We start from the raw sequence: 19,567 nt of genomic DNA on the forward strand, positions 1-19,567 counted from the left end.
TAATAAGTTCCAAATCCTCTGATTAGCCCATTGGAAGGTAATGGGGTACTGCCATAAATAAACTATGTCATAGAATTAAATCCAAAAGGAGTAGTAATTTGCATATACAACATAAGAAACTTAGGAGTATTTCAAAATTTTTATTATTATACTTCTTATATTCCTTGGGATGTCTCAGTTCAATCAGAGGCTGAATTATTCCTCTAGCTTTATAAAATAAAAAGCAAGTAGAAGAAGCAACAGTGGCGGGTGAGTGGTGTTCATTTCCTCTCTGATATGGTTTGGCTCTGTTTCCACCCAAATCTTATGTTAAATTGTAACCCCCAGGGTTGGAGGTGGAGCCTGGTGGGAGGTGATTGGATCATGGTGTAGTTTTTAAAGGTTTAGTACCATCCCCCTAGTGCTGTCTTGTGATAGAGTTATTATGAGATCTGGTTCTTTAAAAGTATGTAGCACCTCCCCCTTCACTGTCTTTCTCCTGCTCTCACCATGTGAGATGTGCTTCCTTCTTCTTCACAACGTGATTGTAAGTTTCCTGAGGCCTTCCCAGCCATGCTTTCTGTACAGCCTGTGGAACTTTAAGCCACTTAGACCTTTTTCCTTTATTAATTACCCAGTAATTATCAGGTAATTTATAGCAATGCAAGAACGAACTAATACACTCTCTAAGCAAAATACTTGGAAATCCAATACCAAATACTTATTGAATATGTATGGTTTTCAAGGTATTTGTAATATGATAATATGGTTTGGATCTGTTGCCCCTTCCAAATCTCATGTTAAACTGTAATCCTAAATTTTGGAGGTGGGGTCTGGTGGGAAGCGATTGAATCATGGTGGTGGATCTTTCATGAATGGTTTGGCACCATCCCTTTGGTGCTGTGCTCATGATAGAGTTATCATGAAATCTGTTTGTTTAGCTGGGCGGTGGCTCACTCCTGTAATCCCAGCACTTTAGAGGGCTGAGGCGGGCCGATCACGAGGTCAGGAGTTCAAGACCAGCCTGATCAACGTGGTGAAACCCCATCTCTACTAAAAATACAAAAAATTAGCCAGGCATAGTGGTACATGTGCCTGTAATCCCAGCTACTCAGGGGGCTGAGGCAGGAGAATCACTTGAACCCAGGAGGCGGAGGTTGCAGTGAGCCAAGATGGAGCCATTGCCCTCCAGCCTGGGTGACAGTGAGACTCTGTTTCAAAAAAAAAAAAAAAAAAAAGAAATCTGGTTGTTTAAAAGTGTGTGGCATCTCCACCTTCTCTCTCTTGCTTTTGCTCATACCATGTAAGACACCTTGCTCCCACTTTGCTTTCCACCATGATTATAAGTTTCTTGAGGTCTCCCCAGAAGCGGAATAGATGCCAGCATCATGCTTTCTATACAGCCATATGAACCATGAACCAATTAAACCTCTCAGTCTCAGGTATTTCCTTATAGCAATGAAAGAATGGACTAATACTGAACATTGGTACAGAGAAGTGGGCAGTGCTATAAAGATACCTGAAAATGTGGAATCAGCTTTCAAACTGGGTAACAGGCAGAAGTTGGAAGAGTGTGGAGGGCTCAGAAGAATACAGGAATATGAGAGAAAGTTTGGAACTTCCTAAAATCTTGTTGAATGGTTGTGACTAAAATGCTGATAATGATATGGACAGAGGTGGTCAGGTTAAGGAGGTCTCAGATGAAAATGAGGAACTTATTGGAACTAGAGTAAAGGTAACTTTTGCTATGCCTTAGTGAAGAACTTGGCTGCATTGTGTCCCTGCTTTAGGGATTTGTGAAACTTTGAACTTGAGAGGGATGATTTAGGGTATCTGGTGGAAGAAACTTCTAAGAGATTTCAAGATGTGGCCTGGCTGCTTCTAACAACCTGTTTCATAAGCATAAGCAAAGAAATGACTTGAAACTGGAACTTATACTTAAAAGGGAAGCAGAGTGTAAAAGTTTGGAGAATTTGCAGCCTGGTCAAGTGGTAGAAAAGAAAAGTCCATTTTCAGGGGAGCAATTCAAACTGGCTGCAGAAATTTACATAACTGAAAGGAAGGCAAGTGCTGTTAGCCAAGACAAGACAATGGGGAGAAAGCCTTGAAGGCATTTCAGAGACCTTTACAGCAGCCCCTCCCATCATATACCTGGAGGCCTAGGAGGACGGAATGGTTTGCTGGGCCAGGCCCAAGGTCTTGCTGTGCTGTACAACTGCAGAAAATGCTCCCTGAATTCCAGCCACTCTAGTTCTTGCTGTGACTAAAAGGGGTCCAGGTACAGCTTGGGTTACTGCTTTGGAGGGTGCAAGTTGTAAGCCTTGGTGGCTTCTATGTCAGGGTAAGCCTGCAGGTGTGCAAAGGAAGAGCTGAGGCTTGGGGGCCTTTGTGTAGATTTCAGATGATATATGGAAAACACTAGATGTCCAAACAGAAGACTCTTTGGGGCAGAACCCTCATGGAAATCCCCCAGTAGGGCACTGCTGAGGGGAAATGTGGAATTAGAGCCCTCACATAGAATCCCTACTTTGGAACTGCTTTGTGGAGCTGTGAGAAGAGAGCTACAGTCTTCTAGACCCCAGAAATGTAGATCCACTGGTAGCTTGTACTCTGAGCCTGGAAAAGCTGCAGGCACTCAATGGCAGCCTATGAAAGCAGCTGCAAGAGGTTGAACCCTACAAAGCCATAGAGCTCTGCTGTCTAAGACCTTGGGAACCTGCCTCTTGCACCGGCATGCACTGGGTGTGAAACATAAAAATCAAAGGAGATTATTTTGGAGCTTTGAGGTTTAATGACTGCCCTTCTGAGTTTTGGACTTACATGGGGTTTGTAGCCCCTTCCTTTTGGCCAATTTCTCCTTTTGGAACAGAAGTATTTACCCAATGCCTATACCTCTATTGTATCTTGGGAGGAACTAACTTGTTTTTGGTTTCACAGGCTCATACGCAGAAGGGACTTGCCTTGTGTCAGATTAGACTTTGGACTGCAGACTTTTCAGTTAATGCTAAAATAAGCTAAGACTTAGGGGGAATGTTGGGAAGACATGATTGTATTTTGAAATGTGAGGAGGACATGAGATTTGGGAGTGACCAGGAGTGGAATGATAGGATTTGGATTTTTGTTCCCATCAAAATCTCATGTTCAATTGTAATTCCCAATATGGACACATGGTTATAAGATTTTTTTTAAGTCAGGCTATCAAACATAAATTGGTTATAAAATAATACTAGGTTAGAATATGGAGATTTAATAATTAAGTATATGCATACCTGTGACAGTGGTGATGCCTAAAAGATAATCTTGGATTTAAAGTTTGGAAAGATGACTGACTGAGCGAATCTAAGTGAGTGACATGGAAGGATATTTCAGTACTGACCAAGCTTGTTTATATTGATTATTATCTATATTATTTTAATGAAATGAAAACTCAGTTCAAGCATAAACTAATTTATATTTGTTCATTATATAATCTATCTATCTACAATTGAAGTATATAACTGATGAAAGGGAAGGAAAATACAAGTGTTTGTTGAAATGAGGCTAGTACTAAGGACAGTAATGGTAGAAGAAAAAAAGTACTTACAATTTATATCATTCAAGAATAAAACCTATTTTTATTAAAAAAATAGGATTTTCCAATTAATGTTGGAGTTTACATGAGAATGTTCACTATAATTCTTAAAAAATAAAGAAGTATTTATTTGCTTACATTGTGTATTACAGTTAACAATGATATTTTAGGCAACATACAACTAGGAACAATTAATACACATTTTTAATTCATGTAATGAATTATAATTATGTCATGATTCTTTTGTATGCTCTTAAGCCTATCCCTTCCCTCATTTTTAATCCTTCTCTTCTTTCTTTCTTTTCATTTAGACATGGAGATAATAATACCAAGGATATGGAGATATTTTAAGAATTAAATAAAAACCTGCATGCAAAGATAGTGCTTGGAATATAGTCAACTCCCAATTTATTGGGAGTTTGTAGCTTATAATTATTTTAATTTTAAGTAGTGTCCCATGCTTCAAAATCTAGCATTTTAGTCCTAATAATACACAAAGCATCCATCTCCACCTACACAGAAATAAAATTCAGGTGTTATATTTCTTACTGCTACCATAGGGCAATACTTTATGTCCAGAATTGATTGATAGTCCTTGAAATTTTATGCTAACTTGTAAGCTATAGGTGGTAGCATGTATATGTTGATTTATTTTTGTTATCTTTGCTTTAAATAGAGTTTTGGAATATCTTTCTGCTATTTTCTTAGTGCCATTTTTCTTGTCTGTACATAATTATTTCTCATGAAAATATGAAAATAAAAATTAAAAGGAGAAGAAAGTGAAATGGCTAGGTTTTTACAAGGCTTATGATGCCAACCTGGTAGCATAAATCACAGTAAATAATCTGTACTGTTATTTTGTTTTCTTTTCTCCAACAAGGAGTATATAGTAGTCTACTGAAGCCTTTTCAAGAAGTTGTAAAAATTAGAATTCTAACAAAGCACTGCATTAATTTTCATTCCAGTTGATGCAAAAGGTGTTAGCCACATAAAAGTGGCATCAAATCTAGTAGAATTTACAGTATTTTTTCATAAATCTAAATATATGAAGTTATGAACTATCAAATTATTTTGCACACATCAGTAGTTCCTAATGAACTCAGTGGTTATTCATAAACCTAGACAGAATTAGGTTAGAGAGATAGAGACTTAGGGATTTACACGTATTTTAGGTAAACATATATATTTTTATGTTACTGCTTAATATAGTAAGGTGGTGCTGCTAAACCAAACAATACAGTCAGGAATTCCTCACAACTATTTAGACATTCCTGAAACTTTAAATTATATTCTCCCGGTCTCTCTTTTTTTTTCCCACTTGCTTAGAAATCAATTCTACAATTTTAGATAAGTTTATAGCCGGTTTTATTATTATCCCTATATCAAAAATCTAAAAATTGAAGTAGAAATAGATTTTTTCCCAAAGATACCCAGTAAGTTAATGAAATTTTAAAAGTGAAGAAAAAATACCAAATATTTGTATTGCTATTCCAGTGTGATAGTCCCTGCTTATACTGACTGATTTCATCATTTTATCCACTTATTCATATAAGCTGAATGGATGAAAGAACCTCATAAATATTCTGCCAAACTCAGCAATGATAACGAATAAAGGACTTGTTGAAAATAAAGAAAATTATAGTTAAATACTATCATTATTAGTTTTAATATTGGAACATTACACATACAGAAGAATAAGTTTTGCTTAAATGTTACTTTATATATCAAACATCTCATGTAATACAATTATTTATATTATTCAAATAATTAAAATAAAGAATTATATTAATTTTTTAAAAATTAACAAGCATAGATAATATTTAAAATAATTGTTTTAAAACTATCTTGTTTTCTTATCTATGAATTCTGTAACCTCTACTTTTACAAAAATTGAAGGTCACCTATACTTTCTTCTCTGGAGCTGAAATCCCTTTGTCACTCTGCAGTGTGGCCATGCCTTCTTTGCTGATGCAAAGATACCTCTCCTGGTATTCAGAGATCTGTACTATCTTGAATCTTCTCTTCCCCTTCCTGCTCTTTCTCCTCTTCCACTTCTGTTGAGTTGGTTATTTTATACATCTCTGACAGTGAGTGTGATTCAGCATTAGGTCATTAGTCATCTGTTCTTCCATTTTTGTACCATCTTTTGGAGCTTATCTAGTCTCAAAGTGTTGGAAATGTACACCACAGGAATGATTCCAAAATCTTGCCTCATATTTAAATTTTTTTCTAAATTCGGGGGCCAAATTTTCAACTGTCTCATGAGCCCTTACACTTGGTGGTCTTTCTACCATCTCAAACTCCAGGTGCCTAAAATAGAAGTGAAGTTCCTCCTTGATAAGTTTTCCTCTCTCATTCATGTTATCAGTTTCCATATTACTCATTTTCAAGACCATAGTTTTAACTTCATGGCTATCCTGTCTAGTTTCCTGATTCTGTCAACTTCAGACTAATAGTTATTTTTAAAATCTTACATTAGCCCTTTTCTACAATGAATGCTACAATTATAATTATACCACTTTCCCTGAAACACAAATGATTACTGTTCTTTTATCTCCACTATGACTAATAATTTCAAAATATGAGCCTACAAGGCGTCTCTAGTTGGCTACAAAATGTACACTAATTTATTCATTTTAGACTGTAGTCATAATGCATTTATCATCGTTGTGTACTAAACAGCATTTTTCCAGCCTTAGCCTGCTGTTACATTTTCTCAGGCAACTACCTTATACAAAATTTGATCCCAGGCTTAATTTTGTTTTGTTAAAATTTAAAATATTTACTTACTTTGTATCTTATTTATTTTAATTATTAAAATATTTTTAACCCTAGAAATTAAAATTTTACATCGCTAGAGTACAAGTTCTAGTAAAGCAGACATCATTTTCTCTTTTATTCACTCGTGTTCTCCAATGCCTAAAAATATTCCTGCTACATAGTAGGTGTCAAAAACTACATGGGTTGATATTTTATTCTTCTTTCGCTAACCCAAGTCTCCTGCATAAGACATCAGATATAAAGGTGATTTTTTGTTGTTGTTTTCTAATTCACAGCAAAACAGATACCATGAGTTTCATGTTTGCTCAGGCTCTCTGTGCCTCTAGGGTCTCATGACAATGATTCAGATTGGTCTAGATGGATGAAGCACTTGCAATGTTTTTCTCAAATACAAAAAATTTCAGTTTCAGAAAATGCCAATCTTCTGTCAGGCGATATATTCAAACCTGCCCAACTTTTGCCTCAGAGGAAGACCAACTTTTTTACTTGTGTCCAGCAAACAAATCTCTTGGCTCTAGAGAAAGATACTATCTGTATCTTTTAGGAAGGTTTGCTATATAGACATCTTTGAAAAATACAGTCTGGAAAAAAAAAGCTGTCACTACCTCTGCTTGCAAGATGTTCAGAAACAGAAGGAGCCACGGAGAATCATCTCCCTAAAAGAAGGTGATGCTCAAAAATATTTTTAGACTGAATTAATAACAGAGAATCTTCTTTTTACTTAAATTAAAATCCTTATCTGGTTCTCCTCTTTTAAATTAGTCCTGCTTCCTATATCCTTGATTTCATTTTCAGCAGACTGTTTTCCATTCTCTTATAATACTGCATCTACTATCTGGTCCTTAAGGCTCAGCTGAAGTCTGACCACACATAACCCATTTTCTGGTCCTCTGAATCTTAAGAGGGCTTAATATATAGTTCAGCCTATTTTTTCCCTATAAATACATATTTCATTGTGATTAGGAGATAGTGAAAGGGAAATAATGCATTATGACTCAAATAAATCATCTTCTTAAAATTAAACTTCTTGTTGCACAAAGTTCTACTAACCCCAGATTTCTGTTTAAACTCTTCTTCAGTTGGAAAATTGCTATTATATTTAAGTGCATGTAGTCACATTCATAGGTAAATACCTATGATAATATGTCAACTAATGGGGAAGGAAAACTCTATATAAACATGTATTATTCCTGACATTGAGTGCCTGTGGCTTTTCCAGGCCCATAGTGTAAGTTGTCAGTGGATCTATCATTCTGGGGTTTGGAGGACAGTAACCCTCTTCTCACAGCTCCACTAGGCAGTGTCCTAGTGGGAACTCTTTATAGAGGCTCCAACCCCATATTTCCCTACACTGCCCTAGCAGACGTTCTCCATGAGGGCTCTGTCCCTGCAGCAAACTTTTGCCTGGACATCCAGGTGTCTTGATATATCCTCTGAAATCTAGGCAGGGTTTTCCAAACCTCAATTCTTGACTTCTGTGCACCCACAGGCCCTCATGATGTGGAAGCCATCAAGGTTTGGGGTTTGCACCCTCTGAAGCAATGGCCTGAGCTGTACCATGGAGCTGGAGCAGCTGGGATGTAGAGCACCAAGTTCCGAGGCTGCACACAGTGTCAGGGCCCTGGGCCCTGCCTACAAAACCATTTTTTCCCTTCGGCCTATGATGGGAGGGGCTGCTGGGAAAGTCTCTAACATGTTCTGGACATGTTTACAAACAAAGGTGGTTTAATTGACTCACAATTCTGCATGGCTAGGGAAGACTCAGGAAACTTACAATTATGGTGGAAGGGGAAGCAGGCACCTTCTTTACAAGGCACCATGGAAAACAAATGAAAGGAGGCACTTCCAAATACAAAACCGTCAGATCTGAGAACTCACTCACTATCACAAGAACAGCATGGGGGAAATTGTCCCCATGATCTAATCACCTCCCTCTCTTGACATGTGATGATTACAGCTAGAGATGAGATTTAGGCAGGGACACAGAGTCAAGCCATATGAGATACTGTAGGTGTTGGGAACAAGCCCTTCAAAATCTGGCCATAAACTTGCCCTAAAACTGGCTATAAACAAAATCTCCACAGCACTGTGACATGTTCATGATGGCCATAATGCCTATGCTGGAAGGTTGTGGACTTACTGGAATAAGGGCAAGGAATACCTGGCCTGCCCAGGGCGATAAACCACTTAAAAGCATTCTTAAGCCACAAACAATAGCATGCGTGATCTGTGCCTTAAGAATATGCTCCTGCTGCAGTTAACTAGCCCAACCTATTCCTTTAATTCAGCCCATCCCTTGGTTTCCCATAAGGGATACTTTCAGTTAATTTAATATCTATAGAAATAATACTAATGACTGGCTTGCTGTTAATAAATATGTGGGTAAATCTCTGTTCAGGGCTCTCAGCTCTGAAGGCTGTGAGACCCCTGATTTCTCACTTCACACCTCTATATTTCTGTGTGTGTGTGTCTTTAATTCCTCTAGGAATTAAAGTGCCGCTAGGTTAGGCTCTTCCCGACCGAGCTGGCCTCGGCAAGTGACGTCCATCATGGGCTTGAATCCAGGTTGAAGGGTCACTGGAGCGACAGTTGGAGAATGTGGAAAACATATTTCAAATACTATAGGTATATGATTTTCCAATATCTTGTAGGTTAAGCTTCTTCTTTCTACCTCTCTTCCTGAATGTCTTTCAAATCTTCTATTTCTTTACCTTTTCTCTACTTGAGTGATTAACATAAAATTTACTGTGGTTTAATATTTGACAACACTGAACAAATATTGAAATTTAAGTAACCAAGGGAAAAATTTAAAATATATTTTGTGTACGTTAATTTGTTTATATATATACATGCATATATGTATGTATAAATATTATGTATGTGTATATATACATATGTATGTGTGTGTACCCACTCCCTTTACAATATGAAACTATCTAGTATATGTTGCTCAGAACTGATTTATCTACAATAAAACATGCTTGGAAAAACTAAATCTTATTTTTTAATACTTTTAACATACTTGTTTAGTTTCTACATTCATTTTTTCTATAAAATATATAACATTTGATGGAAAAATAAGTTGTTTATGGTCCTTGAATACATAAGCAATATGAGGCAGGCATGTATGAGTAGGATAAAGGGAGGAAAAAGGAAATACTGTAATTATAAAATTACAGACACACCTTAGGGATATTAAAGGTTCAGTTCTAGACCACAGCAATAAAGTAAATAGTGCAATAAAGCAAGTCACATGAACTTTTCAGTTTTCCAGTCCATATAGACATTATGTTTATGTTATTTTACAGTCTATCAAATGTCCCATAGCATTATGTCTTACAAAACCAATGAATATACCTTAATTTAAAAATATTTTGTGGCCTGTAATCCCAGCACTTTGGGAGGCCAAGGTGGGCAGATCACGAGGTCAGGAGATCGAGACCATCCTGGCCAACATGGTGAAACCCCATCTCTACTACAAACACAAAAAAATTAGCTGGGCATGGTGGCACATGGTTGTACTCCCAGCTACTCAGGAGGCTGAGGCAGGAGAATCCTTGAACCCGGGAGGTGGAGGCTGCAGTGAGCTGAGATCGCACCACTGGACTCCAGCTTGACGACAGAGCAAGACTCCGTCTCAAAAAAAAAAAAAAAAAAATGTTGAAAATGAATGCTAACAATTATCTGGGCATTCAGTGAGTTTTTTCTGATGGAGAGTCTCATCCTTGATGTTAATAGATCCAGACCTATCAGGGTTGTGGACACTGAGAATTGAAGTAGCTGTGGCAATTACTTAAAATAAGACAGCCATGAAGTTTGCTGGAGTGACTCTTCCTTTCAGGAAAGATTCCACTGTATAATATGATGCTGTTTGATATCATTTTCCTTACGGTAGAAATTATTTCAGCATTGGAGCCCACCCTCTCAAACCCTGCTACTTCTTTTTAACAACTAAGTTGAAATAAAATTTTAAATTTTTTGCTGTAATTTCATCAATATTTAGAGCATCTTCATAAGGAGTAAATTCCATCTCAAAAACCAATTTTCTACCTGGGTGTGGTGGCTCATATCTGTAATCCCAGCCCTTTGGGAGGCTGAGGCAGATTACTTAAGGCCAGGAGTTTGAGACCAGACTGGGCAGCACAGTGGGTTCCTGTTTCTACAAACTAATAGTAATAATAATAAGAAAAGTTATCTGGGTATGGTGGTGCATGCATGTAGGCCTAGCCACTTGGAAGGTTGAGGTGGAAGGATTGCTTAAGTTCGGAAGTTCTAGGTTGCAATGAGCTATGTCTTGCCACTGCATAGTAGCCTGGGTGACAGCAAGACCCTGCCCTAAACAATGAAAAAAAAGCAACTTTCTTTGATCATCTATAAAAAGAACTCATTCATTCAAGCTTATCATTAGATTTAAGCAATTCAGTCACATCTTTAGGCTTCATCTCTGTTACTAATTATCTTGCTATTTCTGTCACATATGTAGTTTTGTTTTCTCTTGAAGTCCTGATCCTTCAAAGTCATCAGTGAAGGCTGGAGTCAACTTCTTCCAAATGCCTGTTAATGTAGCTATTTTGACTTCCTCCCATGAATTACAAATGTGCTTAAAGGCATCTACAATTATAAATTCTGTAAGGAGGTTTTCAATTTACTTTTCCCAGATCCATCAGAGGAATCAGTACCTATGGCAGCTATAGCCTTACAAAATGTATTTCTTAAACAAGAAGAGTTGAATATCAAAATATCTTTTTGATCTGTGGGCTGCAGAATGGATGTTGTGTTAATAGGCATGAAAACATCATTAATCGCCTTGTACATCTCCGTCAGAGCTCTTGGGTAACCTGATACATGGTCAATGAGAGGTAATATTATGAAATAATTTTTTTTTCTAAGCAGTAGGTCTCAACTGTGGGCTCAAAATACTCAGGAAACCAGGCTATAAACAGATGTGCTGTCATTCAGGCTTTGTTGTTCCATTTCTACAGGACAGGCAGCGTAGATTTGCCATCATTTTTAAGGGTCCTAAATACTTCAGAATGGTAAATGAGCATAGGCTTCAATTTAAAGCCATCAGCTGCATTTGGTCCTACCAAGAAAGTCAGCCTGTTTTTTGAAGGTTTTTAAAATTAGTTTTTATTTTATTTTATTTTATTTTAATGTTTGTGAGTACATAGTAGATGTATGTATTTATGGGGTACATGAATTGTTTTGATACAAGCATACAATGTGAAATAAACACATCATGGAGAGTGGGGTTTCCATCCCCTTCAGGATTTATACTTTGAGTTACAAACAATCTAGTTACACTATTCAAGTTATTTTAAAATGTACAATTAAGTGATTATTGAGTACAGTCACTCTCTTGTGCTATTAAAAGTAGGCCTTATTCATTCTTCTAACTAATTTTGTACTCATTAATCATCCCCACCTCCCCCCAACCCTCCACTACCTTTCTCAGCCACTGGTAACCATCCTTCTACTTTGTGTCCATGAGTTCCATTGTTTTGATTTTTAAACCCCATACATAAGTGAGAACACATGATGTTTGTCATGTAAGATCTGGTCATTTTTAACCACATGGATGGAACTGGAGATCATTATGTTTGTGAAATAAATCTGTAATCAGTTGATCAGTTCTAATAGTTTTCCTGGGGAGTCTTTAGGTTTTTCCATATATAAGATCATATCATCAGCAAACAAGGATAATTTGACTTCTTAATTTCCAGTTTGGATGACCTTAACATAATGATCCCCAGTTCCAACCAAGTTGTTGAAAATGGTTGGATCTCATTCTTTTATATGACTAAATAGTACTTCGTTGTGTATATGTACATTTTCTTTATCCTCTTGTCTTTTGATGGACACTTAGGTTGCTTCCAAATCTTAGCTATTGTAAACAGTGCTACAACAAACATAGAAGTGTAGCTCTCTCTTAAATATGCTGATTTCCATTTTTTTGGGTATATGTCCAGTGGTGAGATGACTGGATCATGCGACAGCTCAATTTTAAGTTTTATAAGAACCTCTAAACTGTTCTCCACGGTTGTTGTATTAATGTATATTCCTACCATTAGTGCACAAGGGTTCCCTTTTCTCCACACCCTCTCCAGCATTTTTTAGTGCCTGTCTTTTGTATATAAATCATTTAAACTGGGGTGAGATGATATCCTATTATAGTTTTGCTTTGCATTTCTCTGACGATCAATGATGTTGAGCACCTTTCCATATACCTGTTGCCATTTGTTTGTCTTCTTTTGAGAAAAGTCTATACATATGTTTTGTTCATCTTTTGATTGGATTATTAGATTTTTTCACATAGATTTGTTTGAGCCCCTTATATATTCTGTTTATTAATCCCTTGTCAGATGAGTAGTTTGTAAATATTTTCTCCCATTCTGTGAGTTCTCTTTTCACTCTGTTGATTATAGCTTTTCCTTTACAGAAGTTTTTTAGCTTGATGTCCTTTTAGATTTGTCCATTTTTATTATGACTTTGATCTTGTTACTTGTTATCAGTCTAATCAGGTTTTGGATTTCTTCCTGATTCAATCTAGGCAGGTTGTATATGTCTAGGAATTTGTCCATTTCTTCTAGATTTTTTAAGTTATTGGCACATAGTTGCTCCAAGTGGCCACTAATAATCTTTTGAATTTCTGCAGTATCAGTTTAATGTCTCTTTTTTAATTTCTGATTTTATTTATTTGTATTTTCTCTCTTTTTTTCTTAACCTGAGATTTGTCAATTTTGTTTAACTTTTCAAAAAAACAATTTTTTTCACTGATTTTTTTTAAATTTCAATTTCATTTTTTTTTCTGCTCTGATCTTTATTATGCATTTTTTTCTACTAATTTTGGGTTTGGTTTGTCCTTGCTTTTCTAGTTTCTAAGATGCACCATTAGATTGTTCATTTGAAGCTTTTTTCTCTTTTTTGATGTGGGCGCTTATAGCTGTGAACTTCTCTTTTAGTACTGCTTTTGTTGTATCCCATAGGTATGGTAAGTTGTGTTTCTATTATCATTTGTTTCAAAAATGTTTTCAAATCTCTTCTTTATTGCTTCATGTTCTCACTAGTGATTCAGGAGGATATTGCTTAATTTTGATATATTTGTATAGTTTCCAAAATTCCTCATGTTATTAATTTCTAGTTGTATTCCACTGTGGTCAGAGAAGATGCTTGATTATAATTTTTTGGAATTTTTTAGGACTTTGTGACCTAAATTATGACCTAGGTCACAAACCTAAATTATGGTCTATTCTTTAGAATAATCCATGTGCTAAAGAAAAGAATGTGTATTCTGCAGCCATTAAGTGAAATATTCTGTGAATATCCATTAGATCCATTTGGTCTATAGAGCCCATTAAGTCTGATGTTTCTTTGTTTATTTTCAGTCTGGAAGGTCTGTCCAATGCTGAAAGTGGGGTGTTGAAGTATCTGGTTATTATTGTATTGGGGCCTATCTATCTCTTTAGCTCTAATAATATTTCCTTTTTATATCTGAGTCCTCCAGTGCTGAGTGCATATATATTTAAGATTGTTACACCCTCTTGCTGGATTGACTCATTTATCATTATATAGTGAATTACTTTGTCTCTTCTTATAGTTTTTGTTTTGAAGTCTATTTTGATTAATATAAGCAAAGTGACTCCTGCTCTTTTTTGGTTTTCATTGGCATGAAATATCTTTTTCTATCTCTTTATTTTCACTCTATGTGTGTCTTTATAGGTAAAGTGTGCTTCTGGTAGGCAACAGATCAATGGGTCTTATTTTTTTCATCCATTCATCCAGTCTTTACTTTTAATTGAAGAGTTTAGTTCATTTACATTCAATGTTATTAATAAGTAAGGACTTACCTCTGCCATTTTGTTATTTGTTTTCTGTTTTCTTTATTTTTTTTTCTTCCTTGTTTCCTTCCTGTCTTTCTCTAGTGAAGGTGATTTTCTCTGGTGATATATTTTTTGTGTGTCCATTGTATGTGCTTTGGTTTGAGGTTACTAGGAGTCTTGCAAATACTATATTATCACAAGTTATTTTAACCTGATAACACTATTTGCATAAACAAACAAATAAGCAAAAAGAAAACTAATAAAAATAATTTATCTTAATTTCATCTCCCCGCTTTTTAACTTTTGGTGTTTCTATTTATATTGTTTGTACTGAATATGTTTTGCAAAGTTGTTTTTATTATTTTAGATTGGTTCATCCTTTAGTCTTCCTACTTAGAATAAGAGTAGCTTGCACACCACAGTTACAGTGTTATAATATTCTATTTCCAGTGAGTTTTCTACCTTACTATTATCAGTAGTGAGTTTTGCATCTTCAGGTGATTATTTATTGCTCACTAATGTTCTTTTCTTTCTTTCAACATTTCTTGTTGAAAAGGTCTAGTATTAATGAAATCCCTCAGCTTTTACTTGTCTGGGGAAGTCTTTATTTCTTCTCCATGTTTGAAATATATTTTTACCAGATATACTCTTCTATAATAAGTGTAATTTTTCTTCAGCACTTTATACATGTTATATCACTCTCTCCTGACCTGTAAAGTTTCCACTGACAAGTCAGCTGCCAGATGTGTTGGAGCTCCATTAAATATTATTTGTTTCTTTTCTCTTGCTGCTTTTAAGATACTTTCTTTATCTTTGACCATTGGGAGTTTGATTATTAAGTGCCTGGAGGTATGCTTTTCCAAGCTAAATCTGCTTGGTATTCTATACTGTTCTTGTACTTGTATACTGATATCTTACTCTAGGTTTGGGAAGTTCTCTGTTATTATCCCTTTGAATGAACTTTCTATTCCTATCTCTTTCTCTACCTCATCTTTAAGGTCAGTAAATTGCAGATTTGCCCTTTTGAAGCTATTTTCTACATCTTGTGGGCATGCTTCATTGTTTTTTATTCTTTTTCTTTTGGTCTCCTAGACTGTGTATTTTCAAATAAGCTGTCTTCAAGCTCACGAATTCTTTCTTTTGCTTGATCAATTCTTCTATTCAAGGACTCTAATTCTTTTTTCAGTATGGAAATTGCATTTTTCAGCTTTATAATTTCTGCTTGATTATATTTATTTCAATTTGTTTATTAGATTTATCTGATAGGATTCTGAATTCCTTTTCTGTGTTATCATACATTTCTTTGAGTTTCCTCAAAACAGCTATTTTGAATTATCTATCGGAAATGTCATTTATCTCTGTTTCCCCAGGATTGGTCCCTAATGCCTTATTTAGTCCATTTGTTGAGGCCATGTCTTCCTGGATGGTGTTGATGCTAGTAAATGTTCTTTGGTGTCTGGGCATTGAAGAGTTGGGTATTTATTGTAGTCATCACTGTCCAGGCTTATCTGTAGCTGTCCTTCTTGGGAAAGCTTTCTGTGTATTTGAAATGACTTGGGTGTTGTGATCTAATCTCCATCAGCTTTAGAGGGTACCCAAATCCCAGTAATACTGTAGTTCTTGCAGACTCGTAGAGGTACCGTACCACCTTGGAAGGTCTTGGACAAGATCTGGGAGAATTCTCTGGATTGTCAGGCAGATATCTTCGCTTATGATCTCCCAAACATACAGAATCTCTCTCTCTCTCTTTCTCTCTCTCTCTCACTCACTCACTGTTCTGAGTTACCTGAAGCTGGGGATGGCCACAGGCACCCCTGTGGCCACCATCACTATAACTGTGCTGGGTCTAATCTGAAGCCAACACAGCACTAGGTCTAGCCCAAAGCCTGCTGTAACCACTCTCTGGCAACCACCTATATTAGCTCAAGGCCCTGAGACTTGACTATCAGTAGACAGCAAAGCCAGCCAGGTTCATGTCATTCCCTTAAGGATGGTGAGGTCCACCAGACCCTGGGTGAGTCCAGAAGTACAGTCCAGTAATCAGGGACTAGAGTCAAAAAATTTAGAAGTCTACTTGGTATTCTATTGTATTGCAGCTGAACTGGTATTCCAACCACAAGATGCAGTCCTTCCCCCTTTCCCCTGTTTTTTGCCAATGGCAGAGGAGCCTCACCCCAGAGTCACCACCACCCCAGGTCACAAAGAGTACTTCCAGAATATCGTCAATATTCCCTTAAGGCCCAAGGTCTATTAAGTCAGCTTGTCCTGAATGCTGCCTGGCCTGGGACTCACCCTTCTGGGAAGTGGGCTCCCGTCTGGCCCAGGGCAGGTCCAGAAATGCTATTTAAGAGTTTAGCCCTAGAATCAGGGATCCCAACAGCCTGCTTGGTGCTCTACCCTGCTGTGGCCATGCTGATACCTAAAGGTGAAAGACAAAGTCCACTTTAATTTTTGCTCAGCTTTTCTCAAGCTGAAGGAGTTTTGCCCTGTAGCCACCACAGATGGTAGAATGCTGTGTCTCACCTTAAGCCAGCAAGTAGCAGAGGCTCACAAACACCCTTGATGTGGTACTTGGGTATCGCTGCTGGTTATTCAGGGTCCAAGGGCTCTTTAACTAGCAAGTGATGAAAGATGCCAGGACTGGCTTCTTTTCTTCAAGGCAGCAGGTTCCCTTTGGCCCAGGGTATGTCTAGAAATGTCATCTGGGAGCTAGGGCTTGGAACAGGGGCCTCACAACTCTGGCTGGTGCCTTATTCTTCTGTGGCTGAACTAGTATCCAAAATGCATGACAAAGTCCTATCCGCTCTTCCCTTTGCTCCCCTCATGCAGAAGGGAAGAGTGGCTTTTGGAGCTCTAAGGTGTGCAGCCTGAGGTTAGGTGAACTCCCTCGCCAGAACTCCTTTGGCTACTACAGCTTCTATCTCAGTACGTCATGTGACTCCCCAGTTACCCTTCTCTGGGCCTAGTTCAGCAGAAGGACTCACCTAAGAGTTGCAGTTCTTATGGCCTAGAACACGTTTCAACTTCACTTGGAGTCACAGAGACTCTTGGTGGCTTACTTGGGGGCTTACTATTCCACCATCTTGGTGGCTTACTATTGCACCGTCTTGCCCTTGGTGGCGTACTATTCCACCATCTTGCCGCCTAGTTTTTGAAGCTTTGAAGCCAGGCATTGACTTCTGTCTAGCTCTAAAGCTCCTAGGTGACTTATTCTTCTAGTAGAAAGCTGCTTTACGCACATTGAAAATTTGTTGTTTAGTGTAGCCCCCCTCATTGATTTTCTTAGCTAGATCTTGTGGATAACTGGCTGCAACTTCTACATCAGCACTTGCTATTACATCTTGAACATTTATGTTATAAAAACAGCTTCTTTCCTTAAACCTCATGAACTAATTTCTCTTAGCTTCAGATTTTCTTTTGTAGCTTCTTTACCTTTCTTGACTTTCCTAGAATTCAATAGAGTTAATACTGGCTCTCGATTAGGTTTTGTCTGAAGGGAATATTGTGGTTGGTTTGATCGTCTACCCAGATCACTCAAGCTTTCTTTATACCAGCAATAAAGCTGTTTTGCTTATTCTTTATGTATTCACTGGAGTAGCACTTTTTAATTTCCTTTAAGAACCTTTTCTTTGTTTTTATAACTTGGCTAGCTGGTGCGAGAGGCTTAATTTGGGCCTTTCTTGGTTTTTGACATGTCTTCCTCACTAAACGTAATCATTTCTAGCTTTTGATTTAAAATGTGAGATATGCTTTTGATTTAAAATATGAGATATGCTTTTGATTTAAAATGTGAGATATGCAGCTTTTCCTTTCACTTGGACATGTAGAGGCTCCAGTATGGTTATTAATTGGCCAAATTTCAATAATGTTTTGTCTCAAGGAACAGAGAGACCCTAAGAGAAGGTGAGAAGACAGTGAAAAGGTGGTCAGTAGAGCGGTCAGAATGCACACACCAGCTATCAGTTAAATTAGCTGTCTTTTATAAGTTTGGTTTGGGGTTCCCCAAAACGATTATAATAGTAACATCAAAGATCACTGATCACAGATCACGAAAATAGATTTAACAACAATCAATATTAAGTTTGAAATATTATGAGAATTACCAAACTGTGACACAGACACATGATGTGAGCATATGCTGTTGAAAAAATGTTGGTAATAGACTTGCTGGATGCAGGGTTGCCACAAATCTTCAATCTGTGAAAAAAGACAGTATCTGCAAAGGGCAAAAAAGGGAAGTGCAATATAACAAGGCTTGCCTGTAAATTCATTCAATTCATATCATAATCTAATTCACTCAAGATTGCAAATATTACTATCTAGTAACACTAAGGACTCTTCTATGATTCTTTATTTGGGTTGGAATTCTATACAATTAACATATTTGGAGTTTACTCCCAGCAGGAGACACCAAAGACTATAATGCAGTAACAATTCACATTGTTTGGTTCTCTTTTGTTTTTAATAATAATAAAAAAAAATTGACCTTAGCTCATATTTTGAACAGGACAATTAAGTTGGAAAAACTATCAATTGGCATAGAGTTTATCTTATGGAAATAATAATGACTCAACCTATACGTGGTCGCTCACACCTGTAGTCTCAGCACTTTGGGAGGCCGAGGTGGGCAGATCACGAGGTGAGGAGATTGAGACCATCCTGGCCAATATGGTGAAACCCCATCTCTACTAAAAATAAAAAAATATTAGCCAGGCATGGTGGTGCACATCTGTAGCCCCAGCTACTCGGGAGACTGAAGCAGGAGAACTGCTTGAACCTGGGAGGAGGAGGTTGCAGTCAGCCAAGATCATGCCACTGCACTCCAGCCTGGGCAACAGAGTGAGGCCCCGTCTCAAAAAAAAAAAGAAAAGAAAAGAAAAGAAATAATAATGACTCAGCAAAACGTTGGGGATATAAAATTATAGACAAGTAAAATGGAACAAGGAAATCTCTTTTTTTGTATTTAAAATAAATATAAAATAGAAATTTAGATTTTTCTGCTAGTCCATCATTTACTACTTTGCATCATTTTAAAACCCCAGTTATACAAATTAATAGAACTGTGCATGGTTCCAAGTTAAACACATACATTTATGAGAAAAAATGACTGCTCTTAATGTTATACTTCAAGATAGTTTTCAAACTGTCAACTACTGTACATTTCAGGCTAATTTAGATTTATATATAATCCTTAATGAATGCACAAAGAATGAAAGAAGTACTCAGTAATTACTTTCTCTAATTATCTATTTTAATTACATTCTAGCTATGTGCACAAAGAAAGCAATCTCAGTGATCTGTATTTAAGAAAACTAAAATCAAAGGCTTTTTCTATATGAGTGCTTTCTTAAGGCGCCTAGGTAGTTATTGCTTTAAGCTCATTAATCCCCCTCCCTCAGCAAAATGAAATTTAACA

This window comes from Macaca mulatta, chromosome 3, assembly GCF_049350105.2.
Source record: "Macaca mulatta isolate MMU2019108-1 chromosome 3, T2T-MMU8v2.0, whole genome shotgun sequence".
In the NCBI taxonomy this organism is placed as follows: domain Eukaryota; kingdom Metazoa; phylum Chordata; class Mammalia; order Primates; family Cercopithecidae; genus Macaca; species Macaca mulatta.